Here is a 12,477-nt window from a genome sequence, read left to right as displayed (position 1 = left end):
ATCTTTAGCCTTCACACTGCCGGGTGTAGGTGTTGAAGTGGAGCCCAGAGTCCTCCTCCGTCTCAAGGTTCATGACCGGGAGCGACCATGCTCAGCATTGAAAAGTGAATAAAACGTTGCTAAATAAATGAAAGAAATAAAATCATGATGTCATCTTAGAAAGAGCCAAAGTACTTCTCCTGATAAGTATTATGAAGCAAAACATTTAAGAAGGCCCAGAAAACCGTCCCAGGCAATTATTGGGAACACTTCGCTGTGTGGTCACTGTAACATTTGCAGAGTGAGACAGGGAGAAAAAATAGTAACAGTCTGTATGTCCTTGGCTTCTATTCCAAGTGGTGTGCAGAGTTTAATGTGCTTTTGTTAAGAAATGTCTTAGGACTTGTAGAATAAATTTAGTGAAACTATTTCTGGTGGTCATTTTTTTTTGAAGATGGTCATTTTTCAAATGGCTCAGCTCGCCCAAACTGGACACTAAGTTTAATTTTTAGCCCTCTGTTGGGTATAAATAAATGAGTCTTTTCTTGGACTTAGGCAAAATATCTTGACACATTCAGTTCTGGTGTTTTCCTAATGATTTGAAAGTTCACTGCTTGGGAGGAAATTCCACCACACATTCATGCTTATAATAAGCTGGGGATTTTTGTTAGTTTTTGCAAATGCTTATCCCTACTTTGCAATGCTTTTCTGTTTGTAATTGTGAAGAACCGAGGTGGGGAGCTACACAGCACTTGGAATAATGGTATAAGTATATACCAGAAGCCTAATGGCAGCAAGCTCTATTAACCAGAATAATACTTGGTCATGGAAGTGACTGATGCTAGATAGAACTGTTCAACTTCAGCTTCTTCAGCGTTACTGATTGGGGCATAGGCTTGGATTACCGCAATATTGAATGGTTTGCCTTGGAAACGAACAGAGATCATTCTGTCGTTTTTGAGATTGCATCCAAGTACTGCATTTCAGACTCTTCTGTTGACCATGATGGCTACTCCATTTCTTCTGAGGGATTCCTGCCCGCAGTAGTAGATCTAATGGTCATCTGAGTTAAATTCACCCATTCCAGTCCATTTTAGTTCGCTGATTCCTAGAATGTCAACGTTCAGTCTTGCCATCTCCTGTTTGACCACTTCCAGTTTGCCTTGATTCATGGACCTGACATTCCAGGTTCCTATGCAATATTGCTCTTCACAGCATCGGACCTTGCTTCTATCACCAGTCACATCCACAACTGGGTATTGTTTTTGCTTTGGCTCCATCCCTTCATTCTTTCTGGAGTTATTTCTCCACTGATCTCCAGTAGCATATTGGACACCTACTGACCTGGGGAGTTCCTCTTTTAGTATCCTATCATTTTCCCTTTTCATACTGTTCATGGGGTTCTCAAGGCAAGAATACTGAAGTGGTTTGCCATTCCCTTCTCCAGTGGACCATATTCTGTTAGACCTCTCCACCATGACCCACCCATCTTGGGTGGCCCCATGAGCATGGCTTAGTTTCATTGAGTTAGAAAAGGCTGTGGTCCTAGTGTGATTAGATTAAAAAAAAAAAAAAAAAAAGACCTAATCTAGTCTTTTTTACCCCAAAAAAAGTATCCTTTTCATTATAGGGGACTGGAATGCAAAAGTAGGAAGTCAAGAAACACCTGGAGTAACAGGCAAATTTGGCCTTGGAATGCGGAATGAAGCAGGGCAAAGACTAATAGAGTTTTGCCAAGAAAATGCACTGGTCATAGCAAACACCCTCTTCCAACAACACAAGAGAAGACTCTACACATGGACATCACCAGGTGGTCAATACCGAAATCAGATTGGTTATATTCTTTGCAGCCAAAGACGGAGAAGCTCTATACAGTCAACAAAAACAAGACTGGGAGCTGACTGTGGCTCAGATCATGAACTCCTTATTGCCAAAATCAGACTTAAATTGAAGAAAGTAGGGAAAACCACTAGATCATTCAGGTATGACCTAAATCAAATCCCTTATGATTATACAGTGGAAGTGAGTAATAGATTTCAGGGCCTAGATCTGATAGATAGAGTGCCTGATGAACTATGGAATGAGGTTCATGACATTGTAAAGGAGACAGGGATCAAGACCATCCCCATGGAAAAGAAATGCAAAAAAGCAAAATGGCTGTCTGGGGAGGCCTTACAAATAGCTGTGAAGAGAAGAGAAGTGAAAAGCAAGGGAGAAAAGGAAAGATATAAGCATCTGAATGCAGAGTTCCAGAGAATAGCAAGAAGAGATAAGAAAGCCTTCCTCAGCGATCAATGCAAAGAAATAGAGGAAAACAACAGAATGGGAAAGACTAGAGATCTCTTCAAGAAAATTAGAGATACCAAGGGAAAATTTCATGCAAAGATGGGCTCAATAAAGAATAGGAATGGTATGGACCTAATAGAAGCAGAAGATATTAAGAAGAGGTGGCAAGAATACATGGAAGAACTGTACAGAAAAGATCTTCATGACCCGGATAATCACGATGGTGTGATCACTCACCTAGAGCCAGACATCCTGGAATGTGAAGTCAAGTGGGCCTTAGAAAGCATCACTATGAACAAAGCTAGTGGAGGTGATGGCATTCCAGTTGAGCTGTTTCAAATCCTGAAAGATAATGCTGTGAAAGTGTTGCACTCAATATGCCAACAAATTTGGAAAACTCAGCAGTGGCCACAGGCCTGGAAAAGGTCAGTTTTCATTCCAATCCCAAAGAAAGGCAATGCCAAAGAATGCTCAAACTACTGCACAATTGCACTCATCTCACATGCTAGTAAAGTAATGCTCAAAATTCTCCAAGCCAGGCTTCAGCAATATGTGAACCATGAACTTCCAGATGTTCAAGCTGGTTTTAGAAAAGGCAGAGGAACCAGAGATCAAATTGCCAACATCCGCTGAATCATGGAAAAAGCAAGAGAGTTCCAGAAAAACATCTATTTCTGCTTTCTTGACTATGCCAAAGCCTTTGACTGTGTGGATCACAAGAAACTGTGGAAAATTCTGAAAGAGATGGGAATACCAGACCACCTGAACTGCCTCTTGAGAAATCTGTATGCAGGTCAGGAAGCAACAGTTAGAACTGGAGATGGAACAACAGACTGGTTCCAAATAGGAAAAGGAGTACGTCAAGGCTATATATTGTCACCCTATTTATTTAACTTCGATGCAGAGTACATCAAGAGAAACGCTGGACTGGAAGAAGCACAAGCTGGAATCAAGATTGCCAGGAGAAATATCAATAACCTCAGATATACAGATGACACCACCCTTATGGCAGAAAGTGAAGAGGAACTAAAAATCCTCTTGATGAAAGTGAAAGAGGAGAGTGAAAAAGTTGGTTTAAAGCTCAACATTCAACAACTGAAGACCATGGCATCTGGTCCCACCACTTCATGGCCAACCTAGATAGCATGTTGAAAAGCAGAGACATTACTTTGCCAACAAAGGTCCAGCTAGTCAAGGCTATGGTTTTTCCTGTGGTCATGTATGGATGTGAGAGTTGGACTGTGAAGAAAGCTGAGCGCAGAAGAATCGATGCTTTTGTACTGTGGTGTTGGAGAAGACTCTTGAGAGTCCCTTGGACTGCAAGGAGATCCAACCAATCCATTCTAAAGGAGATCAGCCCTGGGAATTCTTTGGAAGGAATGATGCTAAAGCTGAAACTCCAGTACTTTGGCCACTTCATGCAAAGAGTTGACTCATTGGAAAAGACTCTGATGCTGGGAGGGATTGGGGGCAGGAGCAGAAGGGGACGACAGAGGATGAGATGGCTGGATGGCATCACGGACTCGATGGACGTGAGTCTGAATGAACTCCGGGAGATGGTGATGGACAGGGAGGCCTGGCGTGCTGCGATTCATGGGGTTGCAAAGATTTGGGCATGACTGAGTGACTGATCTGAACTGAAGTGAACTGATCTAAATAAATTCTGAATATTTTTATTTAATAATTTCTCACCTATGAACTGTCAGCTTGTTGGCGTCCATTCATTAAACTTCGCAATATATATATATATTCCTGTTTTCCCCTTGAATGTAAATTGAAAGAGAATGATGTACCATTTCTCTGTTTTACGTTGGGTTATGTAGGAAATATTTGTGAACACTTAACAAAAATAGATGAAAAACTTTCCTGTGGATGTTTTGTATGGTACTCTTGGCATTTGTATTGAGAAAGTTAAAAGTTCACTTCCAAATAAAACTACCATAATGTTAGATCTGATGTGTGCCCAATTTGAACAAGGGTTGATTGACACTTGTAAAATATATTAAAATGGTCCTCCTATAAGGAAATACAGTAATCTTTAGTTATATTAAAAAAAGCAGTCATTATACTCAGACTATCAGTTTTGCTTCTCTACTACTGTGACAGTTTTAAGCACTCATAAAAAGTATCAGTGTTACAGTGTCTCTGGGCTTTCCTGGTGGCTCAGAGGTTAAAGCATCTGCCTCCAATGTGGGAGACCCAGGTTTGATCCCTGGGTTGGGAAGATCCCCTGGAGAAGGAAATGGTAACCCACTCCAGTATTCTTGCCTAGAGAATCCCATGGACAGAGAAGCCTGGTAGGCTACAGTCCACGGGGTCGCAAAGAGTCAGACACGACTGAGTGACTTCACTCAGAATGTCTCTAGTATCATGTATACTTTTTAAATAAAAGTCTCCTTAACACTAACAGCATAAAATAATAAAAGGAAGCCTTTTCACTTACTTTCATCACTCAGTCACAGCAGTCGTTACTTCTTTCTGCATTGTCTTTGGCATGCCTACATTGCTGTGCCCTTCTTGCCCGTGATTTTTTCTTTGCTGTAGTACAGAAATATCATGGTACGTCGTTTCTTCTTGAACCTCATGTGGAGAGTTGACCACGCCTTCCTCTATGACACTCTCTCATGCTCTGTAATCAAGACCTTTCTAGTCCCCTTTCCTTCATCCACACTTTTCCTGATCCCCCGAGGACATCTTCTTCTCTGAGAAACACCTAAATTTTTACTAGGTTTGTATACAATATTTGTAAAAGTTTTAAATGTACATCAAATTGCCAACATCTGCTAGATCATAGAAAAAGCAAGAGAATTCCAGAAAAACGTCCACTTCTGCTTTATTGATTATGCCAAAGCCTTTGACTGTGCAGATCACAACAAACTGTGTGAAATTCTTCAAGAGATAGGAATACCAGACTACCTGAAGGAAATAAGTCCTGAATATCTGTTGGAAGGACCAATGCTGAGGTTGAAACTCCAATACTTTGGCCACCTGATGGAAAGAACTGACTCATTGGAAAAGACCCTGATACTGGGAAAGATTGAAGGCAGGAGGAGAAGGGTACAACAGAGGATGAGATGGCTGGATGGCATCACCAACTCAATGGACATGAGTTTGAGCAAGCTCTGGGAGTTGGTGATGGACAGGGAAGCCTGGCGAGCTGCAGTCCATGGGGTTGCAAAGAGTCGGACAGGACTGAGTGACTGAACTGAACTGAACTAAATGTACATAGTGGCATTTTGTTGCAAACAAATAATATCTGATTTCCAGGAAACAAATAATGCTGCAATGAATACCTTGGCAAATGTTACAAAATGGACTTTGAGAGCATTTCCCTGGGATTTATAGCCAACAGTGCTGGGTCTCCAGGCTTTTTGCTGATGGCTATCACTAAGTACTGTCAGATTTTTCTTCAAAGTGACTTGAATCTTCTGTGCACGAGGCTTCCAGTTTATACATGCCCTCATCAGTATTTGGGCAGTATCCAAATTTTTAAAATGTTCTCATTTGATGGCTCTAAAGCGATGTCTCATTGTTTAATCTGCGTTTCTTTGGTTACAATGAGTTTGAGGATTTCTTATCCATTCAGTTTCGTTTTTTGTGTGATTCTTATTCTAGCGCTTGTCCATTTTCTTTTTGTTTGATTTGCAAAAGTTTCCTATTTAAGATATTAATCCTTTGGCAGTTTTAGATATTACTGGTATCTTCTACCATTCTGTCATACATTAACTTTGCCTGTAGTATCTTTGTAAAAGAGAAATCCTTAATTTTGATATAGTCAAATTTATAAATTTGATAGGCATATCTTATACGTCTTTGTCTTATTTAAATGCATATATTTTCTACCACAAGGCCATAAACATCACCCCTACACTTATTATATTGACTTTATAAGTTTATGTTTATACCTTTGGTGGCTCAGAGGTTAAAGCGTCTGCCTGCAATGCGGAAGACCTGTGTTTGATCCCTGGGTCGGGAAGATCCCCTGGAGAAGGAAATGGCAACCCACTCCAGTATATTTTTGCCTGGAGAATCCCATGGACAGAGAAGCCTGGTGGGCTACAGTCCATGGGGTCACAAAGAGTCGGACAGGACTGAGCAACTTTACTTTCTTTATATTGAATCCAGTTTATTAATCTGTACATTCTGATTGAGATTTACCAACATAATCTCCTGCACAATGAATTGCTCCTCATTGGTCTTTATGAGTTTACATACATGTAAAATTATATAGATATGAAATATATATGCATGCATATTAGCTTTCTTTACACATACAGTGGTTTATTTGTCTGTTTTCCACCAGTACCATTTTCTTTTTATTATTAAGACATTGTAACTTTAATATCTAGCTGAAATGGCTTCTCTCTTTGCTCTTATTTTAGTCTTGCTGAACTGTTCATGGATTTTACATCCCATATTAAAAATAGAGTAAGTGTTTATATATTTCAAAAAATAAAATCAGAGATTATTCTGGAGGCATACTGACAACCTTACTATGAAAGTTACCCATTTGTGACATGGTATATGTCTCCACTTATTCACATCTTTCTTAATGGTCTGAGGAGCCTTTTAAAACGTTCTCTGTGAAGGCATTACACTGTTTCATCTAAGTTGACGCCTAGATGGTGTAGAGCAGCATTGCATTCTCTGTGCCGTTTTCTGCTTGGTAGTTGTTGATGCAGCGCAGAGGTTGGCAGACTGCGTAGGGGCCAAATCTGGCCCCCCGCCTGATTTCGTAAGTAGAGTTTATTGAGATGCTGCTGTGTCTGTTCATTTACATGCTGTCTGTTACTGCTTTCACACCACAAAGGCACGTGGCAGTAAGGCCTGCAAAGGTGAAAGCATTTAGTAACGTGCTTTTTGTAGAAAAAGTGTGTAAATTCACAGGGTAGAGAAAAACATTGATCTTGTATTCTGCAGTTATTCTAAAGCCTTATTAGTTCTAATGGATTACTTCTTAATACTTTTCCATTCTTACACAATATATTCCTTTCTCTTATTTTATACTATTGGCCGTGATCTCTAATATTAGGTAATAACTGACCCTTCCCCCCACCCCAACCAAGGTCCGTGTCTGACCTCCCCAGTCCTCTTGGGTTCCATCTCTTTTCTCAGGCCATTTGCACTTGCCTTTCTTGCCGCATGAAGCACTCTCTTTTCCCAACAGCCACCTGGCTTTCAAGTCCCCCAAATCTCTGCTCAAATGTCACTCAGCCATGAGGCCTTCCACCACCACCAGCTCCCCTTTCTCCTGGGAGCATGCACCGCTTTCTTGGTGCTTCTCACCACCTGATACAATGTATTTACATGCTCATTACCCATCATCTAAATTGAACTATAAAAAAACAGAATATTATGGACATGGGGAGAGGGGAGGAGAGGGTGACATGTATGGAAAGAGTTACATGGAAACTTACATTACCATATGTAAGTAGATAGCCAAAGGGAATTTGTTGTATGTCTCAGGAAACTCAAACAGAGGTTCTATATCAACCTAGATGGGTGGGATGGTGGGGGAGATGGGAAGGAAGTTCACAAGGGAGGGGATATATGCATACCTAAATTTGGAAAACTCAGCAGTGGCCACAGGACTGGAAAAGGTCAGTTTTCATTCCAATCCCAAAGAAAGGCAATGCCAAAGAATGCTCAAACTACCACACAATTGCACTCATCTCATATGCTAGTAAAGTAATGCTTGAAATTCTCCAAGTCAGGCTTCAGCAATACGTGAACTGTGAACTTCCAGAAGTTCAAGCTGGTTTTAGAAAAGGCAGAGGAACCCGAGATCAAATTGCCAACATCCGCTGGATCATGCAAAAAGCAAGAGAGTTCCAGAAAAACATCTATTTCTGCTTTCTTGACTATGCCAAAGCCTTTGACTGTGTGGATCACAAGAAACTGTGGAAAATCCTGAGAGATGGGAATACTAGACCACCTGACCTGCCTCTTGAGAAATCTGTATGCAGGTCAGGAAGCAACAGTTAGAAGTGGACATGGAACAACAGACTGGTTCCAAATAGGAAAAGGAGTACATCAAGGCTGTATATTGTCACCCTGCTTATTTAACTTCTATGCAGAGTACATCATGAGCAATGCTGGGCTGGAAGAAGCACAAGCTGAAATCAAGATTGCCGGGAGAAATATCAATAACCTTAGATATGCAGATGACACCACCCTTATGGCAGAAAGTGAAGAGGAACTAAAAAGCTTCTTGATGAAAGTGAAAGAGGAGAGTGAAAAAGTTGGCTTAAAGCTCAACATTCAGAAAATGAAGATCATGGAATCTAGTCCCATCACTTCATGGGAAATAGATGGGGAAACAGTGAAAACAGTGTCAGACTTTATTTTGGGGCTCTAAAATCACTGCAGATGGTGATTGCAGCCATGAAATTAAAAGAAGCTTACTCCTTGGAAGAAAAGTAATGACCAACCTAAATAGCATGTTGAAAAGCAGAGACATTACTTTGCTGACTAAGGTCCATCTAGTCAAGGCTATGGTTTTCCTGTCGTCATGTATGGATGTGAGAGTTGGACTGTGAAGAAGGCTGAGCGCCGAAGAATTGATGCTTTTGAACTGTGGTGTTGGAGAAGACTCTTGAGAGTCTCTTGGACTGCAAGGAGATCCAACCAGTCCATTCTGAAGGAGATCAACCCTGGGATTTCTCTGGAAGGAATGATGCTGAAGCTGAAGCTCCAGTACTTTGGCCACCTCATGCAAAGAGTTGACTCATTGGAAAAGATGAGATGGGAGGGATTGGGGGCAGGAGGAGAAGGGGGCGACCCAGGACGAGATGGCTGGATGGCATCACGGACTCGATGGACATGAGTCTGAATGAACTCTGGGAGTTGGTGATGAACAGGGAGGCCTGGCCTGCCGTGATTCATGGGGTCGCAAAGAGTCGGACACGACTGAGCGCCTGAACTGAACTGAACTGAACTGAAGGCTGATTCATGTTGAGGTTTGACAGAAAACAACAAAATTCTGTAAAGCAATTATCCTTAAATTAAAAAAGTTAAAAAATAAACAAACAGAATATATAACTTCCATGAGAACAGGAAGGAATATTGAAAGACTTGGCAGAGAAAACGGCGGTGGGCTTGAGACATGTGGAGTATGAAGGGTGTGGTCCGCAACTAGGAGAGCACACCTCCCTGCCTCCGTGTTGTACACAGGTCTGAAGCTCAGGAGAGAACTAAGAGCTGGAGATACTGATACCACTGCCATTAGCCCATGATTCGGCACCAAGCATCAGTAGGGTCTTGTCTCAACTGCTTGCTGTTTAAAATGTTTGCTAATAAAGCTTCATATTTTTCAGAACATTTTGCACTTTGATTCAGTTCTTTTAAAGACCCGCCACCCCAAAAAAGTAAATAAACATTAGAGACCTAGAAGAGGATCTATTTTAGGAAAGTGAAGGTATAACTAAGTCAGACACTTAGTCCTGTCCCACTCTTTATGACCCCATGGACTGTAGCCCACCAGGCTCCTTTGTCTATGTAATTCTCCAGGCAGGAATACTGGAGTGGGTTGCCATTCCCTTCTTCAGGGGATCTTCCTGACCCAGGGATCAAACCTGAGTCTCCTGCTCTGCAGGGAGATTCTTTACTGTCTGAACCTCCAGGTAAGCCTATTTTAGGAAAAAGATGGTCAACAAACTGGGAATTATTTTAAGGATAATATTCTCCAAAGAGGGATGTGTATGAGGAAAGTGCTCTAGAAAGTCCTTTATGTGACTAAGTCAAACCAGAGAGAAAGTCAAGGGTAGCCACGTGGTCGAAGCAAGAAGAGAATTCAGCCAAGGACAACCAGCCTTTCTACTAAAATATTTGTACTTACTGATGGAGGTATGTTTGGGGTAGGGTGGGGTGGATGAGAGGATCAGGATGAAGGTAGCACATGAGCCAGGGAACCAGTTTATGTCAGGGATAAAAATAGAGGAGACAGTTCAGAATAGCAAGTGGACTGCAGAGTGGACTCTTACTAAATAAAGAGTGAACAGGTGCCCACAGCTCTTGGGCTAGCTGGAATAAGTGACCTTGCCGGAAAGGTGAGCCTTCCCCGCCATGCTCCAAGGGGGATCTCAGTCTTGTCACATTTACACAACAGGAAAACGTCCTCATCTGAGAGCCAGGCTGGCTGGGAATTCTGACTCCATTCAGGTCCCCTTCTCACTTTAAAAGGCCTGCTGACTAGTGTCTGACATCACTGACCGTCTGTCGCTGCCTAAGCTTTGTCAGGGAAGTGCATTCTGTTCCCAGGCTCTGGCCTTCTTGCTGGATTCCTTAACTGATGAAGGTCACATGGCATCTCAGTGGAGTCTCTGGAGGTCACCTGGAATCCCTGTGAGTTTCATGCAAACAGCCACCAATTCTCTAGACTCTCAGACAGTTACCTAGGGACTTGCAGAAGGATTCTTCAAAAGCATCCTTTTGACCAAGACCCTGCCTTCCTGTCTAGGAATCCCTGGCTGGCATGATGGCTTTCTGGACGGTTTCATTTTATACCTGGGAACTGACCAATATTAAAAAGACTGAGAGAGGATTCTGTTAAAACATTTAGGGTAATTGGGACCTGCTTTGTAAAGATGTTTTTTTCCCCCTGTTAGGTTAAAGATTGTGTTATCCTTAGCTCCTTCACCCCTTGGCTCTGTTTCATGTGGGTGAGAGACAGTGAGTCACTCATTAGCTAGCAGGGAAAGTTAAGCTATAAACAAGAGCTCTGATTTTCACTCTGTTTTATTTTAATTATGGACAGTTTTTCTTATCTGAAGGTTTCACAGGGGAAAATGTTGTAAGCCAAAAGTCAGTGAAGAGAAATATCTTAATAGAATATATAGATAGATATGAGAGCAGACAGACGGATGGATGGATGGAGTGATACATGGTAAAAGACAAAGGAAGGAGACAGAGAGAGTCAGAAAGACAAACAGACCAGTGCTTCTTTTTAATCCTAGGAGGGACTTTTGTTAAGAAGTATTAGCTGATCCAGAAGACTTTGTGCAAAAGTCACATTTGTGATCTGAACAGTTCCAAATTTTTCTTGTTGGTTACCAGTAGTTTGCACACTTGAATCCTTACTCCCACTTACTCCTCAGTGAACCCAAGGGAAAACAATTGTGCTTCAAGTAAAACTGGCCCATTTCACGACCAGTACCAGTCTGATATGACATGTGGGAGAAAGCAAGAAAGGAAAGGAAGAAAAGTGAAAGAAAGAAAGAAAGGCAATTCCAACTCCAAGTCGCTGGAAAGTAATGCTGTCCCCTACTGAAAAGTACATGAAGACATCCAAGCTGGAATTACACAGTGGAGTTTATATACTAGACTTATAAATACATTATAAACTAGACTTAAAATTCATTATTAGATATTCTTTCCTGTCCTGCAAATTCTCTGTGGTTATTCAAATCTCTGTATACCCCCAGCCCCACAATAAGCTGATCTTCTTAGATGACTTTTTATATGTAGAGCAATGTATTTCCTCCCTAAAAAGTCATAGCAGCACGTATAAGTTTAGGGAGTGGGTGTTCTGTGCTATTATTACTTATTTTTATTTTTGTCATATAGAGATTGACCCTTTCTTTTTCATTAGGAACAAAAGTTAAGGATGTTTAGGTACACGAATTTGTCTTGTGACATTAAAGATTTCTTTCAAAAGTTATCAAGTATATGCCTAGTTGGCTGTCCTCCCTAAAGTCCTGAGAGCTGGCATCTCCTTGGCAAGCTGGGAAAAAGGAAGTTCGGAATCCCTGGGGACTGCAGAGGAAGTGCATACCTTTCTCTCATGCGGCAGTGGGAATGTGATAAGGTCAAGTCTGAAGATTTGCCTTCAGTCCCCGGCAGGCTACTCCTGCTGGGCATTCCTCGGGCAGGTCACCTCGAGCCCTACCCTCCGTCAGGCATCAGGAATGTGGAGTACTGGTCTACCCATGCTCTTCAACCTTAGCTGTTACCTCGTGACTGAATCAAGAGGCTTGGTGTCGATTTAGTCTGCCATCTAGCAAAACTAGGCTCTCCTCTCAGCCTCAATTCCATTAAATGGGACTGTTATGAGGCACACAGGAGATGGTAGACATGAAGATACTTTGCAGATTATAAGCACAGCATGAATAGAATTCATGATTCCAAGAGAGAGTCATGGTTCTCCCACCTTTGTAGGAGCGTTGGGGGAAAATTTTTGGTGTGGGAGTGTATTCATTTGCTAGTGCTGTCATA

The sequence above is a fragment of the Oryx dammah genome, unplaced genomic scaffold (genome assembly GCF_014754425.2).
Source record: "Oryx dammah isolate SB20612 unplaced genomic scaffold, SCBI_Odam_1.1 HiC_scaffold_19, whole genome shotgun sequence".
NCBI lineage: Eukaryota > Metazoa > Chordata > Mammalia > Artiodactyla > Bovidae > Oryx > Oryx dammah.
The sequence above is the reverse complement of the archived record's forward strand: the minus strand, read 5'-3'. Positions refer to the sequence as shown.